A 12,694-nucleotide genomic window follows, 5' to 3' on the forward strand; every position below is an offset into this window, starting at 1 on the left:
TCTGTCTGTTCAGGCTCCCATTCTGAACACAGGTGCTCTGGGACCCTTGTGAATGTCATTCGGACGCGGCTGGACAGTGGGGGCGCTGGCAGCCGGGATTGTCCCCCCGGATGCCTGAGCCGCAGCCGAGCGCGCCCGTGCCGGCGCCCCGGGGCCAGCGGGCGGCCCGCAGCCAGGAGAACCTCCGGCCCGGCCAGCGCCTCTTCCCGGCGTCGCCGTCGCCCCGGCAACGCCCCGCCCCCCGCGCGCGGCGGACGTGACACGTGCGCGGGGTCACGTGTTGTTGTGGGGCCGGAGAGCTGCTTCCGGGTCAATGGAGGACAGCGGGCTCGGGCGGCCCGCGCGGGGGACGCGGTGAAGCCGAGCGGCCCGGGGCGGCCGGGACCAGCCCGAGGAGCCGCCTCCGCCGCCGCCGCGCCCCGGCTCCGGGCAGGGGTGAGTGGGCCGGGCGGGCGGGCGGGGCCCCCGCTGCTGCCCGGGCCGGGCACGGGGCTCGGAGCCGCCGGAGCCCGCCGGGGTGGGCGCCCGGGCCGGCCGGAGTCGGGGCCGGGGGCGCGCCCGGCTCGCGCGTTGCCGGGGGACGCTGGAGGCGCCGCCCCCGATTGTGGGGGGCCCGGGGTCCGCGCAGGCCCCGGCCCGGGCCCGGCGGGGCCCAGGGCGACCCCGCCCAAGGAAACGTCCCGCCTTCAAACTTAACATCCCACCCACCTCGGCCGTCCGCCGGGCGTGGGCCGGGACCCCCCTCCGTGGGCTCGGGGCTGACCCCCGGGGCCGACCCCCGAGGCCCGGGCTGCATCCTGGGCAGGGCCGTCGCGCCCCCCGCCCTTCCCGAGCGAGAGTCCCCAGGGCCAGGGCTCGTGCGTGTGCACCCACGGGCCCCGGGTTTCATCCCAGGCACCGGCCGGTGGGCCCCAGCCCCGAGGCGGGACCCGCCCCCAGCCTCGCGCATCGGGGCCCCAGAGCAGAGGAAAAGGTAAATAATCACTACCAGTTCCTTCAGGAGTGGGCAGTCGGGCCCGGCATGCACAGCGTGTTCGAGCCCCGGCACCCAACGGTCTGTAACACCCACCCAGCTGGGGAAACCCCCCAGCGCCCGGAAGACTGGGCAAGGTGGGCCAAATACCAAAACAAAAGCAAAAAACGCTAACCGCCATCCACTCGGCTGATTTATGGGTCCCAACTTGCAGTTTGAAAACTCACCTCCTGCAAAGACACATTTCTTCCCCTTGTGACCACTCAGTGGCTTTTCAGAGTGAGGCTGCGGGAGGGAGGGAGGTAGAGGCCCCTGCCCGCAGGGGCTGGGAACTGCTTGGGGTGTTTACATAGTTGCAACATGTAGCTCTTCAAGGTTCTCTTAAGGCACCCTCTCTTTTCTTAGAGTTGCCTGAGCGTTTGATAACAGTTTGGTCTAACCAAAAAAACAAAAACAAAACAAAAACCCCCAGTGTCTTGAAGGAAATTTTCTTTGATAGGATGGGAGAGAAAAAGAGGAAAACAGTATTCAAGAGAGAACTCGCGCTTAAAGCCTCATTTGATGGCATTTTGGAATTGAGTGTATGCTTGAACTTTTTTGGTCCTTGCTGCGGATGAGAAAGAAACATGAGAAGCCTGGTTCCATGGAGTTGATTCATCCCTGCAACACGGTTAATCTTACCGACTTCTAATCGCTGTAAAGATACACTGATTTGCTTCTCTGTTATTTGGAAAAGTTTCAAGATGAAAACAAACTCTCCTTACTCTAGTGATTTTCCTTTCATTTTGTTCTCACCTGGTTGTGAGATTAGGTCACTTTTGGCAGTGCTGGAAGAGACCAAATGTAATGTGGGGAATTGAACTGGGGTGGACCACGTACAGGGCAAGCGGGTGCCTTTATCTCTCCGCCCGGCAGTAATTCTTACAGGGAGTTCTCGGAACACTGTTAAAGTTAGGGATACAGCCCTAGTATGTATTTGAACAACGCAACTTTCATCAGTCATCTTGGTGCCTCCATCATCTCTTGCTAAAACAGTTGTAGCCCGTGGTGAATAGTTTTGTCCTGGATGTTCAGGGCTGGGGAACAAAGTGAGTGAGTAGCCGGCAGCTGTTGCGGTTCAAAGTCCTTTTCAAAGGGGTCACAAGGCCTTTGCTACTGGATGTTGCATGTCAGATGCTGCTGCTTCATTTTTCTAGGTAAATTTATAGGGTTTGTATTGAAGACCAGTTTAGCAGGATTAATTTTTGCTGATGATTCTTTCGTATGAACTGGACCATGGAGTTCAAAAAGAACACCTTCAGAATTCCCAGCATGAGTGGGCCCATATTCCTGATTAGATGCCTTTGAAGGCAGTCTTGCCATCCTCAAACTGGGTGTGTTCCGCGCTGTTTTTCTTACTGTTTACTGACTGTATCTTGTTGGTGGATGATAGGGGCTCTATCCTCAGCATGTCTACATCCTTTAAAAAAATTTTTTTTTTATATTTTTATTTGGTAAATACTTGATTTGAAATATGAAGCTTTAAAGAATGTTTAAATTTTCCGTTTGTGGTAGGTGAATGGAACTTTAAGGATTCTAATGAATTTTATTTTTCTGGGAATCCTGTGTACCCATCAATAAACAGTTGTGGAGAACTTATCCTGAGTGACTGTGTGTGCTTTTTAAAAAAGTTTTCATTTATTGAACCATAGACTCATAAATTTGCTACCTATAGTTGACTCTCTTCCCTTCGATTCTTTGCTTGCAAACTGTGGGCCTCAAAATCAGATGCTTACATTGTTGGAAATTTGTATAAAAATGAAATTGTGTGGCCCTGAGTAATGTTCTTTCGTGTGTTTATTTTTGTGTTCATATACCTATATATTCACACTTTAAATACTTTTTTTTTTTTTTTGTAGTGTATGAACCGTGTTAACATGTATTTTGGCTACTCAGAGGCCAGTTTTTACTAACCTCTTAGACCTGGGCAGTGATTTGGGTTTTGTGGTTGTTTCCTTTTCTAAGTATAATTGACATTCTTCATTGCATTAATTTAGGTAACATTTGTATACAATGCAAAATGGTCACCCCAGTCTCTTTCCAGTCTACTCCTGACATCTTTCAAGCATGCTCTACTATATTAATGCCTGTGGACCTCATGCTGTACTCTGTTTCCCCTTGGCTTATTTATTTCATCACTGAATATTTGTACCTTTCATCTCCTTACGCTTCACCCATCACCAGCAGCCCTCCTCTCTGGTAACCACCAGTTCTGTATCTAAGAGATTGGCTTTGATTCAACTTCTAGACTCAAGTATAAATGAAATCATATAGTATTTTTCTTTTTCCCCTGCTTATTTCACTTAGCATAACACCCTCAGTTTATCCAGGTGGTTGTAAAAGACAGGATTTCATTCTTTTTTTTTCCATATTAATTCTCTGTGTATGTGTGCATATACTCATCTATGTGTATACAGATGAGCATCCACATTTTCTTTTGTCTCTTTGAACTCTTAGGCTGTGTCTATATCTTGGTTACTGTCAACAATACTGCAGTGACTCCAGGAGCTCAGGTGCATTGTCTTTTTCGAAATAGTGGTTTTGTTTTCTTTGAACAGTCTCCAGAAGTGATATTGCTGGATCATGCAGTAGTTTTCTTTCTAACTTACTGAGGAACTCCCATAGTGTTTTCTACCGGTTGCACCAGCGTCCCTCACGGGCTCCCTTGTCCCTCCATCCTCACCAATATTTGTTATTTGGGCTCCTTGTCTTCTTGATGATACCCATTCTAACAGCTGTAAGGTGGCATCGCATTGTAGTTTTGATTTGTGTTTCCCGAAATTAGTGATACTAAACATTTTTGCCTGTTGCCCCTGAATGTCTTCTTTGGAGCAAGGTTTATTTGGTGATCTGCCCAGTTTTTAATAGAAATATCCCTTGGTTATTAACTTGGATGAGTATTCTGTTTTGGATTTTAACTCCTCCTTGGGAATGTGATTTATAAAGAACTTCTCCCACTCAGTAGGTTACCTTTTTTCCTCATGGTTTCTGTCACTGCAGAATATTCTGATTTAGTGCAGATAAGCATATTTGTTGAGTTTTGCTTGCTCTTAGAATCACATGCAAAAAAAAAAAAAAAACAACTCTAAGATTGATGTCAGAGAACTCACTGCCTGTGTTTCCTTTTCAGAAGTTTTGTAGTTTTGGTCTTAGATTGAAGTCTCTAATCAAATTTTGCATTAATTTTTTCCTGGATATGTACTAGGAGTGTTTCAGTCTTTCACTCTGGCCAGGAACTTTTCCCAGCACCATTTATTGAAGTCTTTTCTTCCTTCTGTTTGCGGTCACACCCAGCTATGCTCTGGGATCACTCCTGGTGGTGGCCCTATGCAGTGCTGGGGGTTAAACCCAGGTCAGCTGCATGCAAGGTAATGGCCTAATCTGCTACACTGTACTCCCCCCCATCCCCACTTTATAGACTTCCTTAGCGGTGAGGGCTATACCTGGAAGTACTCCTGGTTCTGTGCTCAGGGGTTACTCCTGGTAGTGCCCAGAACTATGTGTTGTGCCGTGTATCAGACTAGGGTCTGTAACACGCAAGGCAAGTGCCTTGTCCCTCTGCTATTTTCCCTGCCCCCTTCTCTCATTCTTATCTGAGCTCTATTCATTTGGGGTACAATTCAGAAAAATATCCTAAAAATAACATGAAACTGATGCAATTTGGGTTTAAAGAATAAAGAAATAATTTAGCTGGATTGTTGGCTTTTCCCTGCATATACTTAGTCATTCAGAATTACCGTTCCTCTTTTTTTTTTTGTCTTTTATTTTTTTGTAATAAGAATGCTGGCAGCCCAATTATTCCCTTTGTCTCTTATTCTGTTTCTTGATCTTGTGTAGTTTCATTAGAGTACTCTTCCAAACATTTTTTGCTGTGATTTATCATTCCCCTTCCCACCCCAGGAACTATGAAGCCGTGACCAGCACTGAAGAATGCCCAGTAGGCCGACGTTTTCTGGCCTTCCACCGTCTTGTTTTTTTCCTAGCAAATTGTTCCATCACTCAGCGCAAATTCTTGGTTCCTGCCTAGCAGACTATTTATTGTGACTTCCTTTTGTCTGCCCGTTTTCCTGGAAGTCTGTGGGATCTCTCTCCCGAGGGGCTTCATCCCCTGATGAGTGTCTTCCTTGGAGTCTTGCACGGGTTGTGTCACCTTTCCTGGATTGTTTCGTGGTGTTGTTTCTTCTTCTTACACTCCTTTCATCATATAAACTTCTGAGGACTAAAGGTACGGTGCCCTCAGGGTTCCACCTGGCATGGGATTCATCAGTATAGTTCAGAAGTCACCAGACTTCAATTTTTTTTTATTATATATATTTTTTATTTTAATGAGTCACCATGAGATACAGTTACAGACTTACAAATTTTTGTGATTGCGTTTCAATCAAACAGTGTTCAAGTACCCATCCCTCCACCAGAGCCCATTTTCCACCACCAGTGTCCCTAATGTCCCTCCCACCACCCCCAGCCCCTCCCACCCCCTGCTTCTGAGGCAGACACGTTACCTCTTTTTCTCTCCTTTGGGGTGCTGTGGTTTGCAATACAGGCAGTAAGCAGCCATCATGTTTGGCCCGTAGCTACTTTCAGCACGCATCTGCCATCCCGAGTGATCCCTCCTAGCATCATTTACTTGGTGGTCTCTTCTCCATCCCACCTGCCTTTTCCCCCAGCACATGAGCTCGGCTTCCAAGCCATGGGGCAGACCTCCTGGCCCTTATCTCTACTATCCTTAGGTGTTACTCTCCTGTTATGTCACTTTCTATTCCACAGACCAGACTTCAGTTTGGCCTACTGTTCCCACCCTTTCCCAAAAATAAGCCGGTACATCTCAGAAATTTGCCTTTGTAGGTGAACGGAGTGCCCTCTAATGACACCTGAGACCACCATCCCTCCAAGATGGTTCCAGAGCATGCTCTCTCTCTCTCTCTCTCTCTCTCTCTCTCTCTCTCTCTCTCTCTCACACACACACACACACACACACACACACACACACACACACACACACACACAACTCCTCCTCCCCCGCCCGCCCCCCCGGGAAGCAGAATGAACTAAAATTAGGATTAAAATCACAGATCTCTGAACTTTCCCGTCTTGGCCCAGCACTGGCGCCGGCCCACAGGTGTGCTCAGGCCCAGCACCACTGCTTGGAAGTCCAGGCGCTGCCCGAACAGCTTCTGAGCAGTGATGCAGGTGTATCGGCATATCCCCCTGAAGGTTGGACTCAGCAGCCCAGCTTGAATCCGAGCCCGAGCCTGCTGACCCTCTCGTCTCTGCGCTGTGTTGTTCTTACATGTCAGATTGTCATGACAGTTGAATGTGAGACCATGTAATCCAGCACTGTATGAAGCCCCGGCTGAGCTGAATGGGCTTCATCTACTGTCATCGTAACCATATCAACACGCTCACAACAGTGTCGCTTGCAGCAGTGAATTGTGCATCTCGGTTTCACACTGACACCGTGTTCAGAATTGGGGTTTGAGGCTTGTTTCCCACTTCACACCTGCACCTGGTGTGCCTGTGTGTGGTCTCGGGTCCTACAGCCTTGGTGCCATCTGGCGTGGCCTGTGATCCCCAAGCACTGCCCAGCTGAGTCAGACACTCGCGGGAGAAGCCCTGGCCCCGAGCTCTGCCAGAGGTGGCCCCCACCATCACAAAGCAGGAAGGATAGGAGAGACCGAGGACTCATCTGGGTCCCAAGTTGAGGACGATGTGGCCCGGCGAAGCTCACCAGTAGTCTTGAGGACCGTGCTCTGCTACTGGTACCGGGAGAAGGATAATTTAAAATCACACATTTTTTAAATATTCGTATGTTCCCAGAGATTTTTCCAGATTTCTTTATTCTCCCACATCCCTCGCAGGGGGGCTTGATGTTCCTCACACTGACAGAGGTGATTCTCCACATGGTCAAGGCCAAGTTCACCTGTTCATTCACTTGAGGAGTTGTTGCCACGTGTCAGACGCTGCCCTGTGAGACACACCCTCGCTCTTGTGAGGGCCCTACCACCAGCCCCGAGGAGAGTGCAGGGATGCAGGCGACGGAAGGGGCAAACCAGTGCCGGGGGCCGGAGTTGTTTCTGATGGGGCGGTCGGGGCCGACCCCTGCCAGCGAATGTGCATGTAAAGGCCAGGAAGAATCCAGCTGAGCCAGCAGCTGGGTGAAGGGCAAAGGGCGAAGGGCACTCAGGCCTCAGGCGGGCAGAAGAGCAGGAGGTCGTCCCACCTGCAGGCTCCGGGCTGGGGAAGAAGATCCGGAGACCGTGAGGTGAGGGCGGATTAAACTGAAGACCCGGAAGGCTGTGAAGAGATTGGATTTTACCCTGAGTGTGGACGGAACTCACTGGGCAGTTTCAAAGACAGGATTTAACGGCATCTTGAGCAGGCTCGCCTGACCGCCCTGTGGGAGCGAGCTCGTAGAGTGGAGAGAGGCCGGGGAAGAAGAGGTCAGTGCGGGCCGGAACCCGAGGGAGGAGAGGAGCAGACTCCCGGGACCCGAAACACGGGTTTAAACGTCACTGGTTTTGCTGCGGAAACAGCTCAGATGAGCAGAGGCCCGTTTCCACTGTCCTCAGACGTGCCCTAGTAGGAGAGGTGTGCGTTGTCCCGCTCCTGAGTGGAGGGGCCTTTTGTTCCCTGGATTCTCAGCGTCCCTTGTCGTGGGTGTGCTTGTACCTGTCTTCTGAAGCACAGTGCAGAAGGGACACGTGGGTCAGCTCGCGTGCACGTTCAGCTTCTCGGGACAGTGGGAAGCCGTTCCCCAAGGGCTTTGTGGTCCCGTGGGCATGTAGTCTCCGGTGGGCACGCCTCCCCCGGAGCCACCAGCACTTCGTAGTGGCAGAGTCTTGGTCTAGGTTTGTCTCATTATTATTGAATGTCTTTTATATATGTTCGCTAGCCTTTTGAATTTCATCTTCGGTTTAATATTCCATGTTTTGGTGTCTATTTTTTAAATAAAAATTATTTCTTAAAGGTTGGTTTTTTTTTTTTCAATTTTTTAATTTTTAGTTTTTGGGCTAAACCTGGCAGTGCTCAGGGTTTACTCCGGACACTGCACTTGGGGATCACTTCTGGTAGTGCTCAGGGGACCTTATGGGGTGCTGGGGATCCATCCCAGATTGGCCACTACCTGTTGGACTATTGCTCCGACCCTGTGTCTATTTGTTCCCAGCAGTGCTCAGAGCCAGGGTGGCCTGAGGGGGTGGTGCCCAGAGCCAGGGTGGCTGGAGGGGGTGGTGCCCAGAGTCATGTGGCCTGAGGGGATGGTGCCCAGGGCCAGGGTGCTGCTGCCCGGGGCTGAAGCTGGCAGTGCTTTGCAGTGCTTGGGGTTGAACTCTGGCCTGTGAATACCAGGCCTACCCTCCAGCCTTTTTGTTTGTTTTTGCGTCTTGGGTCACACCCGGCGATGCACAGGGGTTACTCCTGGCTCTGCACTCAGGAATTACTCCTAGTGGTACTTGGGATCCTATGGGATGCTGGGAATTGAACCCGGGTTGGCTGCGTGCAAGGCAAATGCCCTACCTGCTGTGCTATCGCTCCAGCCCCTTTAAATATCTTTTGATGATCTAAACATTTTCATTTTGCTGGTTAGCCTTTTCTTTTCGGGCTCTGTTTATTTAGAAAATTTTTCCCTAAATTAGAGGTTCCCAACCTTATTTGGTCTCCACCCTCTTTTCAGAAAACTCCTCAGCATCTTGCTGGAAATGCGCCTTCTTTAAGTGAACCAGCAGCACCCACCTGCACCCCAGGCTTCCTGCCCCCCCCATCATCCCTGCACCCCCAGTGGGTGAGTTTTGCCAACTTTGGAAAACTGTCTAAATCAGGGTCTTAAATTAGAAAATTATTTCCTTCTCAAGAGATAAGTGTGTCTGTTCTATTGTCTCTGGGTTTTTGTGTCGAGAGCTGAGAAGTCAGTTTCATTTCCCAGATCGATGCTCACTCGTCCTGGGACTAGTCGCTGAATAGTTTAACCTTTTCCAGCTGATCTTTATTGCGTTTCTTCATTTGTCTTCATTCCACGGGTCTGTTTCTGGATGCCCCAGTTCTAGTTCATTGATCTGCTCCTCCCCCCCCATAGTTCACTTTAGCAAAATAGGGACTGGGGAAATAGTACAGTGGGGAGGATGTTTGCCTTGCACACGGCCAACCCAGGGTCCCTGGCATCCCATATGGTCCCTGAGCCCTGCCAGGAGTGATCCCTTAGCACAGAATCAGGAGTAAGTTTTTTGAGGGCCATTGGGTTTGCCCTTCACAAGGAAAAAATAGAAAAAACAAAATAGAGTCAACTCTTGTTATTCATGGTATTTGATAGTGTTCTAGTGAAGATGAAACTATTGATTCTGTGGGAGACACAGGCTTATGTTGTTGCCAGCTCCTCTGGAAATAGCATTTCTTCGGTGACTGACCTTACTGTGTGTGTGTTTTATTTAAAGATGCCTTGTTGGTATCTAGTTGATTCATTAATGTTGACGAGTTCCTGCCCCCGTCAGTCTGAGCGAAGGGGCATTTCTCCCCAGGGCACTGCACTGCCTCCTCTGCTCACGAGCACAGAGACAGCTGGACTGCAGCGGCGGGGGCATCGCCCGCAATACGGAGGGCAGGGCACGGTGTAGATCCTGGGACGGGCATTGTTGGCAGTCTGGGACCCCCATGCGTGTTGGCTCATTCCAGATTTTTGTTCCACATGACTGAAAGCACCCCATTGACGTTGGGGTGACTCTTGAGTTGGCGCATTTGCAACTGAGGAAACCAGGAATGGGGTTTCACTGAAGTCTGTTATCTCGGAAGAGGCCGCTTTTCAGGAAACCCTTATTTCAGAACTTTCCCTTTCATGCCTGCACAGATATTTATACATTTTATTTATTTATTTTAAAGCAAAACAGATTTTATTTGGAGGTTTTAATGGGAAGGGGAGAGAGAGCGAATAATGCCTATACATTTTCTTTCTTTTTTCTTTCCTTTTTTTTTTTTTTTTTTGCTTTTTGGGTCACACCCAGTGATGCTCAGGAGTTACTCCTGGCTCTGCACTCAGGAATTACTCCTGGCGGTGTTCAGGGGACCATATGGGATGCTGGGAATCAAACCTGGGTTGACCACGTGCAAGACAAACGCCCTATCCGCTGTGCTATCGCTCCAGCCCCTATACATTTTATTTTTTAAATTTATTTTTCTTTTCTTTTGAGTCACACCTGGCGATGCTCAGGGGTTACTCCTGGCAGTGCTTCGGGGACCATATGGGATGCTGGGAATCGAACCTGGGTTGGCCACGTGCAAGGGAAATGTCCTACCCACTGTGCTTATTGTTCCAGCCCCTAAAAAATTCTTTAATGTTGAAGTCGGAGAGAGAGGCCAGGAATCAAGGTGCCCGCACACACACAGCCTACCCCAGCTCAGGCCCTGGCACCACCAGGAGTGATTTCCGAGCATCTCCAGGGGTGGCCCAGAGGGGGCTCTCCCCACTCCTGCCAAATTGGCATAGGTTCTGAAGTCTCATGGTAAGTCTCTGTTTTTTTGTTAGGAACTGTGTGCTTTTTCCACAGTAAGCACGCCATTTTCTATCCCTAGCAGCACTGCATGTCTGTTCATCTGTACTAACTAAGCAGCATGTTTTGTGGAGTGTGGCATAAATTATTTACTCTCGTAGGCCTCGCCTGGGCACAAGCATCACACACACAGTATTAAACCCACTGTGTCTGTAGTGCTTGCAGGAGAACATAGCTCATGCTATGTAACAGGTATTTTTTGCTCCGCTGCTGATTCATTGCTGTATCATGTCAGCTCTTATTCGGCTCTTATTTTTGGCGTCTCCAGGAAGAGGTTGACAAAATCACAGATTGCAGTGGTAGCTATGGAGCAGTTTTGCTCATGGATACACTCCATGGGTTTGGCATGCATTAGTAAGCCGTTTCAGGTTTCATAAGATACATTTGAGCAGCGCAGTCAGAAGTGGTTAGAAAGTCCATTGATGAGCACATTTACTGGGTGCCAGTCACGGTGCCACATTCTAGCATGTGGTCAGCACAGGAAGCATGGCGCAGTGGCCTCAGGAGCAGTGCCAGAATCTCAAGGCCTGTGAAGCAGGCGCTATGCGTGACTTCAGTGATGCAAGAAGGGACAGAAATGAAAAGGTATCATGCCGATAGGTGACTGATGAATTGTCCTCTATTTTTAACACATTTTTAAATGTAGTTAAGGTCATGTGTTTACAGTAGGTTGATGTGTCTGGCCCCGTATAGACAGTTACCTCAACACCACCAAAGTACCCAAGACCAACCCCTTGCCACCCAGCCCCCGCCTCCCCCTGGTTGCCTCCAGTCCGCTGCCGATTCTGGCAACAGACACCGTGAGCTCAGCTGTCTGTGGCAGGCGGCATCCGAAAGGCTTTGTCTCAGGTGCGTCCGAGTAGGCGTCGAGGGATGCATCAATTATTGACAGGCAGAGGAGAGAGGAAGGAGACCTTGCAGTTCGGAAGGATGACATCATGCACGTCAAGTCATTTCCCCTCTCTGACTCATGGGTGTAATCTCGGGACAAAAAAACCTTGCCGTCCAGTCGATTTACAAAAATTGCAAGGAAGTCCCGGGGCTTGCCTTCATGCTGCTCTGCCCAGGCCAGTGTTCGTGGTGGTGAAAGTAAGGATAATAGTAGCAGCTGGCCTGGAGAGGAACTTGAGAGGGGGCTTTCCATAGGCCCAGCCCCGTGCTGGCCACCTTTTCCCGGTATTATTCTCGGCACTCTGATGAGCATGAAGTTCGCTATCTACCTTTGTAGGACAAAGCAACAGGGACTCTGAACCAAAGGAATGCTTTGCCCAGTGACCCAGCTAGTGGAGTTTGTCCTGATTTCATCCCAGTAGTTTGGTTCCAGAGCTGTCATGGAAGCCACACAAAGCCGTATGGCTGTGAATGTGCGGCAGGCTCGGCGTGGAGGCTAGACTGTCCTACTAAAGGTCTGGACTCTGCAGCCTCTCTGTGTGCCAGGCTACCATCCTGGCATCTCTGGGTATTCACCAGAGTTGTGTGTAGGGTGATGAACTAGACGTCTCTCCCTGGTTGAGGCCTTGCTGCAGCTCGATAGCTGCGGGAGGGGGTCCCTGGACAGAACGGGGCTCATCTGTTACTGCAGAGAGCCGAGGCGCGACCTTCCGCTTGTGTATCTCAGCTCAAAGACAGCATGAATGTGCACTTGGCTTCTTGATGAAACCTAATCCATCCAGGAAACTTCTAGATTGCTTTGTGTGGGGGGAGGGAGGCAGGGTTGAGAGTAGTTTTTCATCTTCAGTAATGGGAGCGATCGGTGGTGCTGCTTGGTTCACAGTTCACTCCGATGTGGTGACCGAGGGTTTTCATCGATCTTCACAAGCTGTATTTCTGTGATTTGTTAGCGATGCCGTGTGCTGTTGACATGAAACACCACTTTTCCGTAAAGGTGGTCTGGCGCAGCAGATCAGGCGCCGGCCGGTATGACTTGGCAGGCCAGCCGGGCCGCAGAAACTCACAAACCCTCAGTCTGGCCGTCCTGTACGGAGAGATAAGCAGCCACGGGTCTGCTCAGGAAGCGGTTGTAGAAAGCACCCAGGCTTTAAAGTGACTCGTAATCTCAGCGTGGGGACACTTGGCTTTGGAGAACATGGAATCAGGAGCGAAAGCGTCTTCTGCCGAATTTTGAGGGAGAGTGCGATAAGCCAGG

General features: G+C 50.1%; 1 protein-coding gene across 2 annotated transcripts in view; it reads left to right on the forward strand.

Moving 5' to 3' along the window:
- The first annotated feature begins 298 nt into the window (after positions 1 to 298).
- TBCEL (tubulin folding cofactor E like) overlaps positions 299 to 12,694 on the forward strand; it is a 63,507-nt gene continuing 51,111 nt past the window's right edge. For both annotated transcript variants that reach the window (XR_008629191.1, XM_055131106.1), the window contains exon 1: positions 299 to 435. The gene's annotated coding sequence lies outside the window, so the exon portion shown is untranslated. The remainder of the gene's footprint in view (positions 436 to 12,694) is intronic.

The sequence above is a fragment of the Sorex araneus genome, chromosome 3, assembly GCF_027595985.1.
Source record: "Sorex araneus isolate mSorAra2 chromosome 3, mSorAra2.pri, whole genome shotgun sequence".
Lineage (NCBI taxonomy): Eukaryota > Metazoa > Chordata > Mammalia > Eulipotyphla > Soricidae > Sorex > Sorex araneus.